Raw genomic sequence first — 25,089 nt, forward strand, 5'->3', positions numbered from 1 at the left:
ATTATATGGTTGAATTATCGAAATCGAATATGCCCTTTTTATTAAATCTGGTAATCTATGAATTAGGGAACAGACACCCTAATTGACGCGAACTCTAAAGATAGATCTATCGGGCCCAACAAGCCCCATCCAAAGTACCGGATGCTTTAGTACTTCGAAATTTATATCATGTCAGAAGGAGGATCCCGGAATGATGGGGATATTCTTATATGCATCTTGTGAATGTCGGTTACCAGGTGTTCAATCCATATGAATGATATTTTTGTCTCTATGCATGGGACGTATGTTTATGAGAAATGGAAATATGAAATCTTGTGGTCTATTAAAATGATGGAAATTATTATTTATGTTAAACTAATGAACTCACCAACCTTTTGGTTGACACTTTAAAGCATGTTTATTCTCAGGTATGAAAGAAATCTTCCGCTGTGCATTTGCTCATTTTAAAGATATTACTTGGAGTCATTCATGGCATATTTCAAAAGACGTTGCATTCGAGTCGTTGAGTTCATCAAGATTATTATTAAGTCAATTATAGTTAGATATATTATGTAATGGTATGCATGCCGTTAATTTTCGATGTAATGTAAGATTGTCTTTTCAAAAACGAATGCAATGTTTGTAAAATGTATCCTATAGAGGTCAAGTACCTCGCGATGAAATCAACTGTTGTGAATCGTTTATAATTGATATGGACTTCGTCCGGATGGATTAGGACGGGTCTTCACAGTTGGTATCAGAGCGGTGGTCTTAGCGAACCAGGTCTTGCATTAGTATGTCTAGCTGATAGTCGTTAGGATGCATTAGTGAGTCTGGACTTCGACCGTGTCTGCATGTCAAAAGTTTGGCTTATAATTTTTGTCGGAAATCATCTGCTTATCATCTTTAGGAAATTACCTACTCATAATTCTTAGTCTAGACACGTTTTATTGCATTGATTGCATGAATAGTGTATAGACAAAATTCATATCTTAGCGTATCTAACAATTCATATCTTAGCGTATCTGTTACTGTAGACTTTATCTGACACGTTTCCTTAATTTTCTCCGTAATTTACAGGATCTTCTGTACTATATTAGATATTCTATATAATTAGAATATTATTCGATAACCAAAAATCATTTCATAACAAAAATCCTCTAACTGGTCATAAGAGATGGATCCTACACCAAGCTTGGATTCCATTAGTTCCGGAAGCAGTTTCGAGATGCGTATTGAAGTAGATTCCGAAGTCAATGAACCCGAAGTGTCTCCACCGTTTAGCTATTTTTCTTTCTGGAGGAGATGGGGGTGGGTCCGAGACTTACTCACTCGATGGAGAAATGAAGAAGGCGAGCCCTATTGCGAACCAAACTTACATCCTAACATCGGAGAAAACGATGTACTCACCGGTGAACCTATGCGCAACACTGTATTTACCCTTCTTGCTAAAGTTTTCCACCTCGAAGGTCACATTACTGCAATCTCAGAAAATATTCAACCTCTACTTTCAAATACCAATCGAAGGGGAATATTAGAAGAAGTTAGAGAACTTCGAATTGATAATCAAGATCTATCGAATCAGATGAGTGGATGGATAGAAATGATAGAGGGTAGGATAGAAAACCTGACAAGAATGGTGCGTGATTTACAAGCTATACTTACTACACCAACATCATCACCAACCTTAGCACCAACAACACTTGTAGCACCGACATAAATAGTACCACCATCAGCAGCACCAGCAGCATAACTGTAGTGACCCGAAATTTTCCATGTTTATATATATTAATTGAGATTGATATTTACATGATTAAATGTTTCCAACATGTTAAGCAATCAAACTTGTTAAGACTTGATTAATTGAAATATGTTTCATATAGACAATTGACCACCCAAGTTGACCGGTGATTCACGAACGTTAAAACTTGTAAAAACTATATGATAACATATATATGGATATATATATATAGTTAACATGATACTATGATAAGTAAACATATCATTAAGTATATTAACAATGAACTACATATGTAAAAACAAGACTACTAACTTAATGATTTTTAAACGAGACATATATGTAACGATTATCGTTGTAAAGACATTTAATGTATATATGTCATATTAAGAGATATTCATACATGATAATATCATGATAATATAATAATTTAAAATCTCATTTGATATTATAAACATTGGGTTAACAACATTTAACAAGATCGTTAACCTAAAGGTTTCAAAACAACACTTACATGTAACGACTAACGATGACTTAACGACTCAGTTAAAATGTATATACATGTAGTGTTTTAATATGTATTTATACACTTTTGAAAGACTTCAATACACTTATCAAAATACTTCTACTTAACAAAAATGCTTACAATTACATCCTCGTTCAGTTTCATCAACAATTCTACTCGTATGCACCCGTATTCGTACTCGTACAATACACAGCTTTTAGATGTATGTACTATTGGTATATACACTCCAATGATCAGCTCTTAGCAGCCCATTTGAGTCACCTAACACATGTGGGAACCATCATTTGGCAACTAGCATGAAATATCTCATAAAATTACAAAAATATGAGTAATCATTCATGACTTATTTACATGAAAACAAAATTACATATCCTTTATATCTAATCCATACACCAACGATCAAAAACACCTACAAACACTTTCATTCTTCAATTTTCTTCATCTAATTGATCTCTCTCAAGTTCTATCTTCAAGTTCTAAGTGTTCTTCATAAATTCTACAAGTTCTAGTTACATAAAATCAAGAATACTTTCAAGTTTGCTAGCTCACTTCCAATCTTGTAAGGTGATCATCCAACCTCAAGAAATATTTGTTTCTTACAGTAGGTTATCATTCTAATACAAGGTAATAATCATATTCAAACTTTGGTTCAATTTCTATAACTATAACAATCTTATTTCAAGTGATGATCTTACTCGAACTTGTTTTCGTGTCATGATTCTGCTTCAAGAACTTCGAGCCATCCAAGGATCCGTTGAAGCTAGATCCATTTTTCTCTTTTTCAGTAGGTTTATCCAAGGAACTTAAGGTAGTAATGATGTTCATAACATCATTCGATTCATACATATAAAGCTATCTTATTCGAAGGTTTAAACTTGTAATCACTAGAACATAGTTTAGTTAATTCTAAACTTGTTCGCAAACAAAAGTTAATCCTTCTAACTTGACTTTTAAAATCAACTAAACACATGTTCTATATCTATATGATATGCTAACTTAATGATTTAAAACCTGGAAACACGAAAAATACCGTAAAACTGGATTTACGCCGTCGTAGTAACACCGCGGGCTGTTTTGGGTTAGTTAATTAAAAACTATGATAAACTTTGATTTAAAAGTTGTTATTCTGAGAAAATGATTTTTATTATGAACATGAAACTATATCCAAAAATTATGGTTAAACTCAAAGTGGAAGTATGTTTTCTAAAATGGTCATCTAGACGTCGTTCTTTCGACTGAAATGACTACCTTTACAAAAACGACTTGTAACTTATTTTTCCGACGATAAACCTATATTTTTCTGTTTAGATTCATAAAATAGAGTTCAATATGAAACATAGCAATTTGATTCACTCAAAACGGATTTAAAATGAAGAAGTTATGGGTAAAACAAGATTGGATAATTTTTCTCATTTTAGCTACGTGAAAATTGGTAACAAATCTATTCCAACCATAACTTAATCAACTTGTATTGTATATTATGTAATCTTGAGATACCATAGACACGTATACAATGTTTCGACCTATCATGTCGACACATCTATATATATTTCGGAACAACCATATACACTCTATATGTGAATGTTGGAGTTAGCTATACAGGGTTGAGGTTGATTCCAAAATATATATAGTTTGAGTTGTGATCAATACTGAGATACGTATACACTGGATCGTGGATTGATTCAAGATAATATATATCAATTTTTTTCTGTATATCTAACGTTGGACAACTAGTTGTAGGTTACTAACGAGGACAACTGACTTAATAAACTTAAAACATCAAAATGTATTAAAAGTGTTGTAAATATATTTTGAACATACTTTGATATATATGTACATATTTGTTATAGGTTCGTGAATCGACCAGTCGCCAAGTCTTACTTCCCGACGAAGTAAAAATCTGTGAAAGTGAGTTATAGTCCCACTTTTAAAATCTAATATTTTTGGGATGAGAATACATGCAGGTTTTATAAATGATTTACAAAATAGACACAAGTACGTGAAACTACATTCTATGGTTGAATTATCGAAATCGAATATGCCCCTTTTTATTAAGTCTGGTAATCTAAGAATTAGGGAACAGACACCCTAATTGACGCGAATCCTAAAGATAGATTTATTGGGCCTAACAAACCCCATCCAAAGTACCGGATGCTTTAGTACTTCAAAATTTATATCATATCTGAAGGGTGTCCCGGAATGATGGGGATATTCTTATATATGCATCTTGTTAAAGTCGGTTACCAGGTGTTCACCATATGAATGATTTTTATCTCTATGTATGGGATGTATATTGAAATATGAAATCTTGTGGTCTATTATTATGATTTGATATATATAGGTTAAACCTATAACTCACCAACATTTTTGTTGACATTTTAAGCATGTTTATTCTCAGGTGATTATTAAGAGCTTCCGCTGTCGCATACTTAAATAAGGACGAGATTTGGAGTCCATGCTTGTATGATATTGTGTAAAAACTGCATTCAAGAAACTTATTTTGTTGTAACATATTTGTATTGTAAACCATTATGTAATGGTCATGTGTAAACAGGATATTTTAGATTATCATTATTTGATAATCTACATAAAGCTTTTTAAACCTTTATTGATGAAATAAAGGTTATGGTTTGTTTTAAAATGAATGTAGTCTTTGAAAAACGTCTCATATAGAGGTCAAAACCTCGCAACGAAATCAATTAATATGGAACGTTTTTAATCAATAAGAACGGGACATTTCAATAACCAGTACCAACAACAACAACATCATCACAAGTCTCAACCTCACAATCTATATCTCAAGCATAATCATCATTCTACGAATCGTTCTACATAAACTATCTTCGTCCTTCATGGTGATTATGTAATCTCTAATGTTTTAGAGATTATGTACTCTAGTTCTAGCCGTAAATCTGATGAGTTTAATATCACATTGACTCATTAAATCCATAATTACGTCTGAAGAAAATATATATGTATATATGTTTTCATGAAGATTGTAATTAAAATTTTTATTGTACAAACTGTTAATGGTGAAAATATTTTAACGGGTAGGTAATACCCGAGGAATATTTAGATTTCGCATTAATAAGTTACACTGTACATTCTACGAATCTGATTCAACTGTTATTTACTATCCTACTTACAACCACAGCTATACGAATCCGTTCACCACAAAATAACCATTTTCATTCAATTTTATATTTGGATTTTGACCTATCAGAATCCAACAAGTGGCATAATGAAGAAATAATGGACACAATAAAAATTGATTAGAAACAGACTAATTGACAATATGAAATTTTGTTAAGAAACCACGCTAACAAAATTCTAGCTAACTGTTCCTAGCTAACTGTTAATTCCAGATTACATTTTATTTATCGCAATTTAATTATCGCAATTTATTTTATCGCAATTTTAATTCTCGCAATTTTATTTAACGTCATTTAATTTCTGTTACTTACTTTACGCACTTTATTTATCGTCATTTATTTTTCTGTTATTTATTTTACGCACTTTAAATATCGGGACACGTATACAAGGTTTTGACATATCATATCGACGCATCTATATATATTATTTGGAATCACCATAGACACTCTATATGCAGTAATGGTCGAGTTCTCTATACAGGGTTGAGGTTGATTCTACAATAATATATATAGTTTGAGTTGTGATCGAGTCTGAGACATGTACACGGGTCACGATACGTATTAATTAATTCGAATATTATATATTAAATTATATATGAATTATTGGACTGTCAACTGTGGACTATCGACTGTGGACTAATAACATTGGACAATTAAAATGAATTAAAATATTGAATATAACATATGAAACTAAACATTTCTTCAAGTTTGCCACTTGAATTCATCTTAAACTTCATTTGTATCTCGACGATTACAAACTACGTTCAAACCTTTCATGATTCTTGAAAACACCTCAATCGAGAGGATGAACCAACCGCACTTCATTTACGGGAGAAAAGATTGATGCATATAGTTATACACCTGAAAACACTCGGAACCTGAGTAAACGTTTAACACGTAGTTGTGCTAATTCCTTTAGCGTTATTATTACCGAAAATAACTTTGCATCTGCTGTTCGAGATAGCCAGTTTTGTCACAGCTCCAGCAAGACAACTTCGACTTTTCGTACGAAACAACCTTATTATAACGTTGATATATACGCGTGCTCTTTTATTATTACCAGAGAACCTTTCATATTCCACCATATTACCATCAGCGTTTAATCATCTAAAAACACAATTTTTCCTGAAACCACCTTGGATTAATAACCGATGATTCAGATATCATAGCATTAAATGCAGAGGAAACAGAAAAATGGTAGATGGTCTAAACGACCAAAAGTTTGATGATAAAGAAAGGAGTGTTAGGAACGCTCGATAGAAAATTGGGTATTAAAAAACAGATTGAGCTACCCATGAAGGAGACCAAGGACAAATACAAGGACCAAACCCTATATTCAAAGGATTCAGGTAATTCCGGATCCGTTGAAATCTCTAGAGAATATCTTACTCCAAAGTCATGTTAAAATCTTGCGGAAAATCTTTCTCCATCAACCATCGAACTTAGGAATTCCAAAATATCATCATTAATATCTTCGATATTTCTGAGGATATTTTCATAAATATTCTCGTCCGAAATTATATACCTCCTCGTGCTTCCTGTGTATCATTATATTGGAAACATTCAATAGAAAATTTAGTACCGAAAAGCAGATTATGCGAAACTAGGAAGAAAGCCGTGGACAAATCACAAAGAATAAGTTTGACTTCAAAGAATCCAAATGATTCAATGTCTGCTAAAGTCTTTAGTGAATATCTTGCTCCTTACTCTAAACCCTTGCAGATAATAGTTTCTATCATCCTCTGATCTTAGATATTCTAAGATATCATCGTATCTTTCATTATAAATATCCTTCATATTTCTGAAGATAATTTTTATAATTATTTTTATCTGAAATCATTAATCTACTAGTGCTATCAGTGTTACATCATATAGAAACTGTTAGTTTCTATATTCTGTAAACTTTCGAGCTTAAAATATGAATGTTATTGAAGTAATGTTGGGAACTGATGCATGAGTTAGTATAATATAATGACACTTGATCAATGTGATTATATTACAGTAAGTCATGTTGAGTTTCTAATAGAATGTGATGATTCACAGTACCATCATCATGTGCCATGTTACACGACTCTTACATTCTATTTAATTTCTAAAAATATCAAGAAAATATCTCTTGATGGTTCGGTCTATTCCAGGATAATCTGGTAATTTGACAAATCAAAATCGTACCATTACCATTTCTTTCTTAGAGCATTAGCTATGTTCATTCCGAATTTCATAACTACTAATTCCGGACCATTACTCGCTTGATTCGAGGACGGGAAGAGGAAACGAAAGAATGAAACTCCAAAATAGAAACTGGAGTATAAATCGCAGCAAATAGGAGAGAGCATTAACTATGGATGACAATGATTATAGAAGACAGAAGCAGGGACATCGAAATATAAGGGAATATATAAAACCTAACAACCACCCAGAAACTACAAACCGTGCATATCAATACGTATTGCCACGTAAAGGCACGGGAAAGTTAATAACACTAAAACCCCAAGATAATGGTAGAAGTAAATAAAATCCTCCGGTGATAGATGAAAAAGAAGAATGATAGATATAAAGGTTAGGAGTATATCAAGAATTAGAACTGGATGGAGCATATTGACGAATGCTTTAAAGTATGAGTTGAGGGAGAAAGAATAGAAGGTGTGGAGAATAAGAAAAACGAAGGGGTGGATTTATAGTAAAATATCAAACAGGGAAATCGAGACAGATTATCGCATTTAATCAAAGAAGATCCTGATTTTCTAAATCGCCGAAGAACCAAATCTTATTACAAAGATTTTCTTTAAATCCCTTGAATTCCGAAAATCAATCATAACTACGTCATCGGTGAAAACGAATATACATTCACCCATTTCACTCTTTTGCGATAGCTTCACTATTACTCTTCGCATAATCAATTGATTTTATCCATATTACTCAATGGTGATAAAACTCTATTTATCAACTCATATTTGTCATGAAAACATTCTTATTGTTATCCATGACGACCTCTATCAAATTTCGAGGACGAAATTTCTTTAACGGGTAGGTACTGTGATGACCCGGGAATTTTCGATCAAATTTAAACCTTAATCTTTATATGGTTCCGACACGATAAGCAAAAATCTGTAATGTTGAGTCTCGAAAGTTTTGAAATCTATGTGCATGTAATCATTTGACCTTTGACTATTCCCGACGATTCATGAATCATTGTCTGTATATATAAATATAAATATAAGGGTATATATATAATACATTGCATAGATAAAATACACTTAAATTAACTAGAACTAAAAATGTAAAATTTATACACAAAATAATTAGGTACAATTAAAATGAATATATAAAACATGTATATGATATTATTATGAAACTATATATATATATATATATATATATATGATTGCCATTAATAATTATTATATATTATAATATATATAAAATACATAACTATTAACTATCCAAATATATTATTATACAAAATAAGTAACACAAAAGTAATAAAATATAAAGTTAATATATTATCTATAATACAAGTTAAAATATAGTTGTTATAGTAATATTATTATTTTATTAACATGAAAAATATTAATATTAATATTAATATCAGTATTATTAATAATATTACATATACATGAAATTTGTTACATTTGATTGTTATATTATTAGTAATATTAATATTATCATTATTAATGTCATTATTATTATAATTAACAATAAAAATTGTAATGACTTTAATTAATACTTATTGTTAGATATTATTAATTGCATTATAGAACTATTATTATCATAAAATGTCTTTATTATTAATATTAATGTTGTTAATTGAAAATAATACCTTATATTACTATTAACATCAATAATATGATTGTTATCATTTTTATTATTTTTAGTATTATTATTAATTATTATAATTATTAATATACTTATTATTATTACTATTATCTTTACTAAATAATAGGATTTGAATCAAGCATACAGTTAATCTACTTGCTGTTTGTTACACATCATTATCACCTTTTATTCCATTGAAATCGGATACAAAATGTTAAAGAGAACCAAACAAAAACGAGTACCAATTTGTCTAAAGTCTTTGTTATTTTTTTTCTTTTTCTTTTCTTTTTATCTACCTGTGAAGAAGTCGACTTATTATTCACCATATAAACCGACATCATATTGCTATCAATTAACTCATTCAAATTCTCCATTCTCAATGTCAATTATTACTGTCATTAATTGTTAATATCTGTGAATGAAATCAATTTTTTTTTAAAACAGCTTGTATAACCTCTGTTCGTGTCACTTTTTAGCAAGATCTCGAATATGAATTTAATTACAAAATCCTTAAATGCGGTTGTATGAGAAATCATTTACTTAAACTATCTGGAAAATCTCAATTGCCAATTTTTATTATCGAATTCAAATTTAGAGGTTAAAGTTTTGGTTTTCAAAGTCAACCGAAGTGTTTATCATAAAATTCGAACTAGTTTTGATGTTTGCAGTTAAATTAACGATTGAGAAAGTTTATAGGATTGATTTGAAACATAATTCATGTTATAATTTTTGTGTAAAACATTCTTAAAATCAAAATTAAGATTTGGGTTTCATACGATGAACAGGAAGTGTTCTCCAGCTTTTATTTTAATTTATTTTATTTTTTATTTTATTTTTTAATATTCAAACGTATTTATAATTTGTTTTCTGTTTCTATACCAATGATAAATCAAAAGGCACGTTGAGGTTAAAAACTGATTGTTGGTCGACTAGTTAAGGGGTGAAAGAGATGAACAATTTAAGGGGTTAAGAATATTAGGAAATGGATATAATCAGGAAAAACAGATTGGTTTAGTGGTCAGATGGTGTGGTGTGTGAGCCTCTGGTCGAGGGTTCGAGCCTCTGAAGGGGCAGATTTGTTTTTGGGCCAATTTCTTTTAAAGGTAGCTTCAATTTTCTTTTTCATTATTATTATTATTATTATTATTATTATTATTATTATTATTATTATTATTATTATTATTATTATTATTATTATTATTATCATTATTATTATCATTATTATTATTATTAGTAATTGATATGCTAATTATTGTTATTACTATCATTAATATTATGAATATTATTATCATTAATATATGTAATATCATCATTATCATACTTATTATTATTTGTAATATCATTAAGTATTATTAATATTGTTATTATCATTATTATTAATTTATTCAGTTTATTATTAATCTAAGTATTATTATTATTATTATTACTAGCATTATAATCATTATCAGTATTATAAATATCTTTATAAGTATCATTATTATTATTATTATTATTATTATTATTATTATTATTATTATTATTATTATTATTATTATTATTATTATCATTATAAATATGATTATTTATATTATAATGAGTATTACTAATATGTAATTACTAAAAATCATTATTATAAATATCATTAACTAAAAAATTAATATTTTACAGTTATTATTATAAATATCATTATATTTAGTATTAATATAATTATTAACAATAATACCTTATTTATTAATATAAAGTATTATGATTATTATTATTTTTATCAATATTAATATAATCATAGTATTACTAAAATTATTATTTTAACAAACGAATGATATATACATATATAAAAATATACTTAATACAGATAACATAACAACATTATTAGCGTTATACACAAAATGAATATATGAGACGTATATATATATATATATTTAATATAAAAATGATATAATTAATAAATTATATATATAAAAACCTATTCGATTACGACTATATGTTTTAATATATATATATACAAAGTGATATAGGTTCGTGAATCTGAGGCCAACCCTGCATTGTTCAATTGTGCAGTATTGTCATATGTATTTTTACTACAAAATACATTAGGTGAGTTCATTTAATCCCTTTTTACTCATTTCATTTTTGGGCTGAGAATACATGCAAATGTGTGACGACCCGAAAATTTCCAACTAAATTTAAACTTAATCTTAATTTGATTTCGACACGATAAGCAAAGTCTGTAATGTTGAGTCTCGAAAATTTTGGAAACTATGTTCATTTATTCAAATTACCCTTTGACTATTTTCGACGATTCACGAACAACTATTTGTAAATAGGTATGTATATATTTAAATAAATATATATATGATCTGAAATATAATTTATAATGTAATTGTTAGAAATTAATTATGTAAAAAATAATAATTATTATTTAAAACATATCTATATACAAATAAAGTATATTAAAAATAAATATTAAATGATTGAATACTCGTTTGAAGTTTCGATTGATATTAAGCAAGTTAAATTCAAACTTATGTAATTTTAAAATAAACGGTGATACGAAAATGAGTTCTATAAATTTTAGGCTTATTAAAAATGTATTTAGGGACTTTTTGTTGAATTTTAAAACTTTTTATATTTTACTTGGGGGTGGGAGTGAATAATTAATGTAATCTTTATTTAATAGTTAATGACTGAAATTTACACCATAATGACCAAAATAAATAAATATAGTTAATTTAAAAATATGAGATTTTACCAAGGACTTTTATCCGCCACTAATTATCAACGAAGCACGAATTTCAGTCTGTGAATGAAATAGTAGACGACGGCTAACTTAATCACACGTTTAATTTATTAATTATTATTATATTATAATTATTGTTAGTTGATTTCGTGCTTGTTGTAGATATATGTGATAAATTGCCAATCACCTACAGTACCCATCTACATCTATCTATTCTGTAAATTCTATATACATCTATCCATATGCATATTGAAAGGAATATTGAAGACTTATACACAGACTAACAAACCCACTTTTTCTTTTCTGTTTCCTTTCATTTTCTCATTTTACCTTTGCTCCACTATCATTAATATACATGTAGTTAGATAGATATATAATATAGATATAGTCAAGCAACATGAGTTGATCAGAAATGATAAATGGGGTGGGCAGGTGAGATCTTGACCACTAGAATTATATGTTACATGGCCCCATTTTTGTGTCGCAAAATAAAAAGGAAACATGCCAAATTTTGAGCTTTATTGGGTGAGAATTTGGCACATCATTTTGGAGTTGGTGAATTTGGCCGAATCTCCATCTATTATACGATATATTCCTGGGTACTTCAGCAAAATACAACTGCTATTCTACTTTCTGTTTAAAGCCTATTACTATCATCATACATTTTCATATATAGACACAAGAACCCACAAATTTCTTTCACCACTTGCTATATTAAAGTCAAAGAAAAGACACCACAAAACCACTTGCAACCTTTTATGTCGATTTTAGAACAAGAATCAACAACCCAATTGAAAATTGCTTTTACAGCTATCAATCACCATCATCTTGATTATTAATATTTACTCTTCATCAACTTTACATATACATATATTATATACATAAATATATGTGTGTGTAATATGAATGGAAGACTAATACTACCATATTTTGATTCAACAAAACACCATCCGATCATCGTTCTTCTTCAATCACTCGATCACTTGTAAACTTTAAACATACTCCATTCCAACCGTTCACCTTCCACCGTCACCACCTGTGAGCCACCAAAAACCACCCTCACCCTTCTACCAGCACTCACTTTCTTGAATAAACACACTTATTCTTCTTCTTTCTTTCTATCCGAGAACATACCACTCTCTATATCTTTCACCACTTATGAACACCTTCTTCTTCATTTAGCACCACCCCCTTCTTATTATTATTTGAACCACAATGATCACCATCAATGATGCTATGTTGCTGTACGTTTATTACATAACACCTTCGGTTTTCTTACATTTGCAACTGCTACTATACGTACCTGTTTCTATTTCTGGTTGCTCGACAACCATTAGACCACCAATAAGAATTATCGATCACCATAACCATCTTGAAACCCACCTGCAAGTCGATCCAGTTATGCATCTGTTTCTTCTGTTTATTAACGAGACCAAAAGCCAACCCATAAACCATCATCAATTTAAATGCTATTGGATTACTTGTGAACTGATTTATGATCGAATAAAAGATGCTGCTACTCGAGTTTTCTGTTTTAATTGCTGCTGCGTTTTTCACTTGGCACAGACAAGATAAAGATGACGAATTTGTTTTCAGTTAATCAATCGTGAAATAGAAAAAGATATTAAGTGATGATCGTGAGATTGATAATGGCTGATGAAGAGCCGATGACCCCATCTGTTATTTCCTGTTTGCGGCTACTAATCTAAATCCTAATTCACGAGAAACTGTATTTGTAACTAAATGAAGATTGGGCTAGGTTAATAAAGCTATCGGGCTGTTGGAATGGGCTAGGCTCATTATGATTTTTAATGAGCCATGAACTTGTTTTGTGTATTGGGCCGTGACCTTGAATCCATTAAAACATGTTGTTGGGCCAAGATCATTTTTTTTTTTTGGGCCAAAAATCGGTTTGTGTTCTTGCTGTTGGACTGAAATGCTATAATGATAAAGAAGATGATGATATAGTTTTAATACGATATAAAAAAAAAAGAAAAAAAAAAGAAATGTATAAGTGGAGTAGTGGTTAAGGGTGTTGTCGGAGAACGGAAGGTCGAGGGTTCGAGCCTCGTCCGAGGCTTTTCTTTTTAGAAACCCTTCTAAAAGGTAGTTCACATTTTAAAATTTATTATTATTGTTATCATTGTTAATATTAAGTATTATTATTATTAGTATTGTTATTATTAAGTGTTATGAATATTATGATTATCATTATTATTATTATCATTATTATGAACATAATACAGTTTATTATTATAAATATCATTATCATTATTAGTATCAATTTATATTTGTTAGTATTATTATCATTATTATCAACGGAAGTATTAGTAATAATATCATTATTATTGTTAATACGATTATTAGTATGGTTATAATTAAACTTATTATATTATCATTATTAACATTAGTAGTAAAATAGATATTTTTATAATTATTATTATTTGAAAGAATTAAGTATTATTATCAACAATTAATATTTTAATTACTATTATTTTAGATTATGCATTTTATTAAAAACTACTTTTATTATCATGAGAATTATTATAAAAACTATTATAAATATTGTCATCCATAGAATTATTAATACTATTATCATTATTATTAATATTAGTACTATCATTATTATTATTGTTATCACTTAAAAATATTATCTTAAAATACTACTTAAACCAACAAATGATATTTATATATAAATATATCTAATACATATAGCATAACCAAATTTAATATTTTTATATACAAGAAGGATATATGAGACATATATATATTATTAATATAAAAATGATATAATTAACAAATTATAAATATAAACTTATTCGACTACAATTACGTGTATTAATATATATATACAAATGATATAGGTTCGTGAATCCGAGGCCAACCCTGCATGGTTCAGTTTCGTCATATGTATTTTTACTACAAAATACAGTATTGTGAGTTTCATTAATCTCTTTTTAAATGCTTTTGCAATATATATTTTTGGGACTAAGAATACATGCGCTTCTTTTATAACTGTTTTACGAAATAGACACAAGTAATCGAAACTACATTCTATGGTTAGATTATCTAATCGAATATGCCCTTTTTATTAAGTCTGGTAATCTAAGAATTAGGGAACAGACACCCTAATTGACGCGAACTCTAAAGATAGATCTATTGGGTCCAACAAGCCCCATCCAAAGTACCGGATGCTTTAGTACTTCGAAATTTATATCATGTCCGAAGGAGGATCCCGGAATGATAGGGATATTCTTATATGCATATTGTGAATGTCGGTTACCAGGTGTTCAATCCATATGAATGATATTTTTGTCTCTATGCACGGGACGTATGTTTATGAGAAATGGAAATATGAAATCTTGTGGTCTATTAAAATTATGAAATGATTACTTATGTTAAACTAATGAACTCACCAACCTTTTGGTTGACACTTTAAAGCATGTTTATTCTCAGGTACGAAAGAAATCTTCCGCTATGCATTTGCTCATTTTAGGGATATTATTTGGAGTCATTCATGACATATTTCAAAAGACGTTGCATTCGAGTCGTTGAGTTCATCAAGATTAATATTAAGGCAATTATAGTTAGATATATTATGAAATGGTATGCATGCCGTCAACTTTCGATGTAATGAGATATTGTCTTTTCAAAAAACGAATGCAATGTTTGTAAAATGTATCATATAGAGGTCAAGTACCTCGCGATGAAATCAACTATTGTGAATCGTTTATAATCGATACGGACTTCGTCCGGATGGATTAGGACGGGTCCTTTCAAAATGCTTATTTACTGTTTTACAATATTTATATCCGTGAGTTCATTTAATCCCTTTTACTCATTACATTTTTGGGCTGAGAATACATGCACTGTTTTACAATATTTATATGCGTGAGTTTCATTATTCCCTTTTTATATATATTTTTGGGACTGAGAATACATGCGCTGCTTTTATAAATGCTTTACGAAATAGACACAAGTAATTGAAACTACATTATATGGTTAAATTATCGAAATCGAATATGCCCTTTTTATTAAGTCTGGTAATCTAAGAATTAGGGAACAGACACCCTAATTGACGCGAACTCTAAAGATAGATCTATCGGGCCCAACAAGCCCCATCCAAAGTACCAGATGCTTTAGTACTTCGAAATTTATATCATGTCCGAAGGAGGATCCCGGAATGATGGAGATATTCTTATATGCATCTTGTGAATGTCGGTTACTAGGTGTTCAATCCATATGAATGATATTTTTGTCTCTATGCATGGGACGTATGTTTATGAGAAATGGAAATATGAAATCTTGTGGTCTATTAAAATGATGGAAATGATTATTTATGTTAAACTAATGAACTCACCAACCTTTTGGTTGACGCTTTAAAGCATGTTTATTCTCAGGTATGAAAGAAATCTTCCGCTGTGCATTTGCTCATTTTAAAGATATTACTTGGAGTCATTCATGGCATATTTGAAAAGACGTTGCATTCGAGTCGTTGAGTTCATCAAGATTATTATTAAGTCAATTATAGTTAGATATATTATGTAATGGTATGCATGCCGTCAGTTTTCTATGTAATGTAAAATTGTCTTTTCAAAAACGAATGCAATGTTTGTAAAATGTATCCTATAGAGGTCAAGTACCTCGCGATGAAATCAACTGTTGTGAATCGTTTATAATCGATATGGACTTCGTCCGGATGGATTAGGACGGGTCTTCACAGAAGCAATCCCGAAACACGCTCAGAGTTTGAGCATCATCATCCCCTTCATAAACTTGGAGAGTGGTTTCAGTTAAGAACCTCGCAAGGTTCAACGTTGTCAGATAAAAAAACATCATTTACTGCCAACCTATGAAGTTCACACTAGTGAACTTCTGAGGTTTCCCATCATGAGAAAGAACTGTGTTAGAAAGCGTGACTATATATAATCTATTAAATCTTCTTATAGGTTGGCACACAAATATGTTAATTAATTACAACATATCATAGTAGGTTAGGAAATAAACATTTCAATTTATTTAATTCATGTTATGTACATACACTGTACTATAACATTAAATTCAATTTAATGAAATCTCTCACAATCAAGTCAAATTGTAACCACAAGGATATAATATATTAATGGGGTGACGATCCATGGAGAACAAAAGATGGTAGAGAACCCATAGAACCATCGACTAACCTTCAGACTTGCGTGCAGATTGACTTTTTTTACCTTTTTTTTTGCAGATTGATTTTTTTTTGTGCAGATTGACTTTTTTCGCAGATTGAGATATTTTTTGCAGTTTTTATTTGTGCAGATTGATTTTTTCTTTGTGCAGATTGACTTTTTTTTACAGATTGAAAAAAACAATTTACAGTTTTTTTTGCAGATTGACTTTTTTTTGTGCAGATTGATTTTTTTGTGCAGATTGACTTTTTTTTGTGCAGATTAACTGTTTTTTTGCAGTTTTTTTATGCAGATTAACTTTTTTTTTGTGCATATTGACTGTTTTTTTCAGTTTTTTTGTGCATATTGACTTTTTTGTGCAGATTGACTTTTTTTATATGCAGATTGACTGTTTTTTTTTTGCATTTTTTTTGTGCAGATTGACTTTTTTTTGTGCAGATTGACTTTTTTTTGTGCAGATTGACTTTTTTGTGTGTGCAGATTGACTGTTTTTTTTGCAGTTTTTTTTGTGCAGATTGACTTTTTTTTAAGATTGAATATTTTTTTCACAAACTAAAACTCAATTTGCCCATAGATTGAAGCTCAATCTTCACATAGATTGAAGTTCAATCTATGAGTTCTATGGGTTCTCTAGTTCTCTAAGGATCCTTTTACTATATATATATATATATATATATATATATATATATATATATATATATATATATATATATATATATATCAAAAAGCATGCAGCCGAAATGACTCGGTAATGTATTGTTAGTACATAATAGCACATGATTAGGATAATTGAAATGATGATTAATCACAATACATTCTAGTGATTGCTGTAGAAACTTGGTATTTTGCAAAATCTTACTATTATTCTGAACTAGTTGTGGAGCCCTCGCTTCGCGCCGGGGGCTCTGTTTTGAATGCGAGTTAAAAAAAGTCTTTCCGTTTGTGGATCTATTTTGTAAAAAAGAATTTTTTTCGACATCTAACATTGAAGGGTTGTTCCTTTTGTGAATGTTGCTTCTTTTAGCGTTAAAATTAGTTGATCTATTTTGTAAAAAAAATATTTTTCGACATCTTTTGGTAGCATTGAAGGGTTGTTCCTTTTGAGAAATTGCTTCTTTTATCGTTGGAGACAAAAAAAAAATGTAGCATAGTAGTGGCCTATGTGAGTCCTACTGTTTGAGCGTAGTGTAGAAGCTGGTAAAGCGTGGTGGGTGTTTTTGGTGTTAGTGATGGGATAAATAATAATTTATAATATAGGTATAAAGTAGGGTGTTCGATTTGCATTTTAATGAAAGTTAGGGGGTTGGTTTGTAAAAAATGAAAGATTGAATAGTACTATTCATGACAAATAAGACAAATTTTGTCTATTAGTTATATTGGTAATATATAAACAAATGTGGTTCGTTATCAGGTATGATACATATTTCTATAACGTATTCAAAGTTTATACACAGTTATGGAAATTTCAACGAGAGAATAGACACAAGCTTGTTGAAGCTGGGCTTAAGAGATGGGAAATAGGTGATATTGCATCTCGAATTGGGCAACTTTATTTTGGACAATATATGAGAACAAGTGAAGCTAGTTATTTGTCCGAATCATATATCCTTTATGAAGCAGTGTTAACTAGGGAGTATTTCAAGGAAGGACTGTTACAAGATTTGAATCTTACCAACAAACAATTGAGATTCTTTGCAAGGTTTTTTGACAGTTTGTTTGGTGTTGAATCGTCGAGATATGGTTTTGTTAGAATACAACAAACAAATGAAAAAATTACCATTTTAGGTAATTTTGACTATTGGGATCAGATGGTGGTTTCATCATATCCCGAAATAGAGGTTGCACATTCAAACGGATAAAAGAGCAGAACACATCAGCTTTCCTTTTTTATCAAGGTGGTTCCAAAAGTGATTTGGAGCCTTACCTTAATCTAGAAATAGCTGTTAGCTTTCTCTTAGTATAAAAACACTTGTATCATGTAAACTAAAACAACAATTCAGCTTGTAATCATTCAAACATTTATACAAACGATCATTATTCAAGTTTATCAAATCAACATGGTATCACGAGCTTAAGGTTTGCAGATCTGAAATCAAAGAAACCGATTTATGGCTCAATCATTTTCCAAAAATAAAGCTACCATGTCCAAGATTGACGGTAACTCAAACCAAGTTGCCATGTCAAAATTGGACGGCAACTCAAAACATGATGAAAGAACTTACCTGGATGTTCTCTGTCAAGTGTCAACCATCAACCATCGCCAAAACTGAAAACATCATTACAAATCACCATAGACCACCACAACTGCTAATTTGTGTTTATTGTGGTATGTTACATCACACAATAATCCAATGTTTTAAGCTAATCGGTTATCCCAAATGGTGGAACAAACAGAAACATGGAAGAGTGATAACGACTGTAGCAGATGAAGCGACCCGTCCTAATCCATCCGGACGAAGTCCACATTGATTATAAACGATTCACAATAGTTGATTTCATTGCGAGGTACTTGACCTCTATATGATACATTTTACAAACATTGCATTCGTTTTAAAAGACAAATTTTCATTTACATCGAAAGTTGACAGCATGCATACTATTTCATAATATATCTAACTGTAATTGCTAAATAATAATCTTGATGAATCAACGACTCGAATGCAACGTCTTTTGAAATATGCCATGAATGACTCCAAATAACATTTCTAGAATGAGCAAATGCACAGCGGAAGATTTCTTTCGTACCTGAGAATAAACATGCTTTAAAGTGTCAACCAAAAGGTTGGTGAGTTCATTAGTTTAACATAAATAATCATTTCCATCATTTTAATAGACCACAAAATTTTCATATTTCCATTTCTCATAAACATACGTCCCATACATAGAGACAAAAATCATTCATATGGATTGAACACCTGGTAACCGACATTCACAATATGCATATAAGAATATCCCCATCATTCCGGGATCCTCCTTCGGAAATGATATAAATTTCGAAGTACTAAAGCATCCGGTACTTTGGATGGGGCTTGTTGGGCCCGATAGATCTATCTTTAGAGTTTGCGTCAATTAGGGTGTCTGTTCCCTAATTCTTAGATTACCAGACTTAATAAAAAGGGGCATATTCAGTTTCGATCATTCAACCATATAATGTAGTTTCGATTACTTGTGTCTATTTCGTAAAACATTTATAAAAACAGTGCATATATTCTCAGTCCCAAAAACGTAAAGAGTAAAAGGGAATTAAATGAACTCACGCATATAAATATTGTAAAACAGTTATTAAAACAGTACATGTATTCTCAGCCCAAAAATATAATGAGTAAAAGGGAGCAAATGAAACTCACACATATAAATATTGTAAAACATTTAATAAAGCATTTGCATGTATTCTCAGCCCAAAAATGTAAAGAGTAAAAAGGGCAAATGAAACTCACCTAATGTATTTTGTAGTAAAAATACATATGACTATATTGAACATTGCAGGGTTGGCCTCGGATTCACGAACCTATATCATTTATATATTTATTAACACATATAATTGTAATCGAACAAATTATATATGTATTTATTAGTGATATCATTTAATAACTTATATGTTTTATTAAGATATTAATATAGTTATTTTATACGTAATAAGTATATTTTTACATAATATTACTTGTTTTAAAATAATAGTTATAATAATACTAAAATAATATTAGTAATGATAAAAATAATAATAATGTCTCTAAAAATAATACTAATAATAATAATGATAATAATAATAATTTTGATAAAAATGATAATTTTCTACTACTGATAATAATAATAAAAATGATAATTTTAATATTTTTGATAATAAAAACGATAATAATAATAATAATAATAGTAGTAATAATAATAATTATAATAACTATGATAATACTAATTTTACTAATAATGATAATAATAATGATATTAATACTAATAATACTTATTTTAATAATAATAATGATAATGATATTAATGATAATAATAATAATAATACTTATAATACTTAATGCTAATACTTTTTTTATGAATGATAATAATATTAATCATATAACAACAATAATTACTAATAATAACAATAATAATAAAAATAGAAATAATAACTACCTTAATGGGAAGAGCTTTAGAAAATATAAATAAACTGCCTGCGCCTAGGCTCGAACCCACGACCTCTCGCTCCCCCACAAAAATCCTTAACCACTAGTCTGATTCTATTTATTTGTTATAATTCAAACCTATTTATATTAAACCCGATATATCCATTTTTCTGGTCCATGTCTAACCTTGGCCCAACTTAATTATTTCGGCCCATTGTATTTCGTAGCCCAATAGCGATTCATAAGCCATAACTCAATTGTAATTTATTTGGCCCAAGATGTATTAAGGTTCCTATGCCCATATACATTTACGTACCCACTGATCATAAACAAAATATCATGGTTTCGGTTTCATCATCATTACATCATCAACCACTTAATATCATAATCACCATCGCTTTTATGATCCTTATCATCTTCATCCATAGTAATCACCAATCAATTATCCTAAACCGAAAATCTAAAGGAAACAAATACGGTTCATCAAGCAAATATCATATTTAAAATTAAATGGAACAAGGGTTTAGTGGATGGTGGGTTTGATTCGTCTGGTTCACAGAAACACTAAACAAAACATATTCATCTGTACAACTCATCATCTTCATCTTATATCCCCTCCGTATTTTCGTTGAATCAAAAAAAAAATATATGCAGTTACAGCGGCAGCCATGGCTGTTGCAGCTGTGGTAACGAAGTCACTATGGTTCCAAGGTACTTGTATTAAACTGTTGGTTTGTTGTTTTGGTTATAACAGAAACAAAAGTTCAAGCATCATGTTTTCATTGATTGTTATTTGATTGAAACTAAAACAGACATAGCAATAGTTGTTTGATGATGAAGGTGGCGGTTTTCCTACTGCAATACAGCAGCAACACAACAACAATAGATTTGGTGATGGGTGTTGAATGGTGTTCGTTTTATTAGTTTAGTTTGAACAGAAACGATAAAACACAACTTACCATATAACTATTCATCGTCTTCTCAAGTGGGTTTCGTGGTGATGGTTTCTTTGAGATCGTAATCGACAAGAAAACAGGAAAACAAATGCAACAGCAGGAATTGTTACTTAATCAGCCATAAAGAAACAAAAAGATATATTGTAGCAGGAGGGTGGTGATGTTTAAAAGTGGGTTTCGATGGTTACAAGTTGAAGGTGTTAAACCGAACCGTATAGCAGCATCGTATGATGATTTTGGTTTGGTGATCATGGTTGTGACAGGAATATGGTGGTTAAATGGGTGATGAATAAGGTGGTGTTAAGGTGTCGGTTATGGTGTTTCACGATGGTGATTCTTGCTTCGAAAAAGAAAAGACAATCGGAAGTGAGGGTGTGGTGGTTCGGATGTTTGAGATCGATGTAGTGGCGAGGTGTTGAATGGTGAAGAAAAGAAGTCGGTGGTAGAGTGATTGCTTCGATCAAGTGTTAAGATGATTAAATATACATACATTTATATATATAATAATATATACCTATTATATTCTATAAATCCCATATGGATGAATGATTGAAACATGCTGTATCGGAATTTCAACTTTGCAAACAGTAAAAACATCTAATTGTTTGTTGGATTAGGTGAATGAGAAAAGGAAAGGATTTGGATTTGTTCAATTAATTCACCAAGTGGTGATGAAAGGTGTCTAGTAAGAAATAGGAGTGATAATTGGATGTCTCTGCAAGTGGGGTTTATATCTTTATCTATTGTATCGAATATGTACATATATATATATATATATATATATATATATATATATATATATATATATATATATATATATATATATATATATATATATATATATATATATATATATATATATATATAAGATTAGATTAGAGAGATTATAAAGTAGATAATAATAATAATTAATTATTCAAATGAAATTAAAACATGTTTAAAAGAGTTAGCAGTCCTTTCTTTTATAATCTACTGGTGGACATCATCATTATATGAATAGTGTTTTGTGCTACGATGAAAACTAGTGGCGGATAAAGGTCCATAGAAAAATCTCAAATTTTTACATTAATTATATTTATTTATTTTGGTCATTATGGTATATAAAATTTGATCATTTATTTATTAAATAAAAGTTACATCATCTGTCCCTCTTATTTATGGGTAAAATATAAAAAGTGTTAAAATCAAATAATTAGATCCTAAATATACTTTTAATAAGCCTATAACTTATATGACTCATTTTCGGATCACCTTTTATTTTAAAAACATATAAGTTAGTTTTTAACTTTATTAATAACCATCAAGATGATAAACTAGTGCTACGAGCGTTTATTAAATAAATTCTAAATTATATATAATTAATGTACTTTTCATATATAGATAGATTTATAGTAATGTCATGTATTATTTTATTTACACAAATAAACTAAATCATATAAGTTTTTATTTCAAATTAAAATATAATTACATTTATATTTATATTTAAATATGTGTGTATTTATTTACAAATAGTCGTTCGTGAATCATCGAGAGTAGTCGAAGGTCAATTGAATATATGAACATCGTTTCAAAATTTTCTAGACTCAACATTACATACTTTGCTTATCGTGTCGGAAACATATAAAGATTAAGTTTAAATTTGGTCGGAAATTCCCGGGTCATCACAGTACCTACCCGTTAAAGAAATTTCGTCCCGAAATTTGAGTGAGGTGGTCATGGCTAACAATAAATATATTTTCATGACGAATATGAGTTGATAAATTGAGTTTTATCATCATTGAGTAATATGGATAAAAATAATTCGATTATTCGAAGAGTACGAATGAAGCTATCACCAAGGAGGGAAATAGGGAAGTAAAGAAATAGAGATTCGTCTTATCTTTTGACGTAGTCACTGTTGAATTTAGAAAATAAGGTGCGTCTTAACTTTTGACGTTGTCTCGATTGAATTCCGAAATTCAAGGAATTTAAAGAAAATCTCCGAAATCTAAAAGATTTGATTCTTCAGCGAATAAGGAACTTACGATCTCTATAATTAAATACGGTGATCAGTCTCGATTTCTTGGTCTGATATTTCCATTATAAATTAAACTCTTCCTGTTCTATAATTTTCACCATTCATATACTTTCTTTCATGGTTCTTACATCCACAAGATTGTGAAAATGCTTATTCCAGTTCTGATCCTTGATATTTTCCTAATTATCATTTCTATCATCCTTCTTTTCAATCTTCCACCAGAAAATTTTGTTTCCTTCTATTATTACTTTGGGGTGATTCTATTCTTAATTCTACTGTATCTTTATATTGAAATGTCCCGTTCTTATTGATTAAAAACGTTCCATATTAATTGATTTCGTTGCGAGGTTTTGACCTCTATATGAGACGTTTTTCAAAGACTGCATTCATTTTAAAACAAACCATAACCTTTATCATCAATAAAGGTTTAAAAAGCTTTACGTAGATTATCAAATAATGATAATCTAAAATATCCTGTTTACACACGACCATTACATAATGGTTTACAATACAAATATGTTACAACAAAATAAGTTTCTTGAATGCAGTTTTTACGCAATATCATACAAGCATGGACTCCAAATCTCGTCCTTATTTAAGTATGCGACAGCGGAAGCTCTTAATAATCACCTGAGAATAAACATGCTTAAAACGTCAACAAAAATGTTGGTGAGTTATAGGTTTAACCTATATATATCAAATCGTAACAATAGACCACAAGATTTCATATTTCAATACACATCCCATACATAGAGATAAAAATCATTCATATGGTGAACACCTGGTAACCGACATTAACAAGATGCATATATAAGAATATCCCCATCATTCCGGGACACCCTTCGGATATGATATAAATTTCGAAGTACTAAAGCATCCGGTACTTTGGATGGGGTTTATTAGGCCCAA

General features: G+C 29.7%; 1 pseudogene; it reads left to right on the plus strand.

Moving 5' to 3' along the window:
• Positions 1-18,492: 18,492 nt before the first annotated feature.
• LOC139839983 (uncharacterized) overlaps positions 18,493-25,089 on the plus strand; it is a 40,381-nt pseudogene continuing 33,784 nt past the window's right edge.

This window comes from Rutidosis leptorrhynchoides, chromosome 1 (assembly GCF_046630445.1).
Source record: "Rutidosis leptorrhynchoides isolate AG116_Rl617_1_P2 chromosome 1, CSIRO_AGI_Rlap_v1, whole genome shotgun sequence".
Classification (NCBI taxonomy): domain Eukaryota; kingdom Viridiplantae; phylum Streptophyta; class Magnoliopsida; order Asterales; family Asteraceae; genus Rutidosis; species Rutidosis leptorrhynchoides.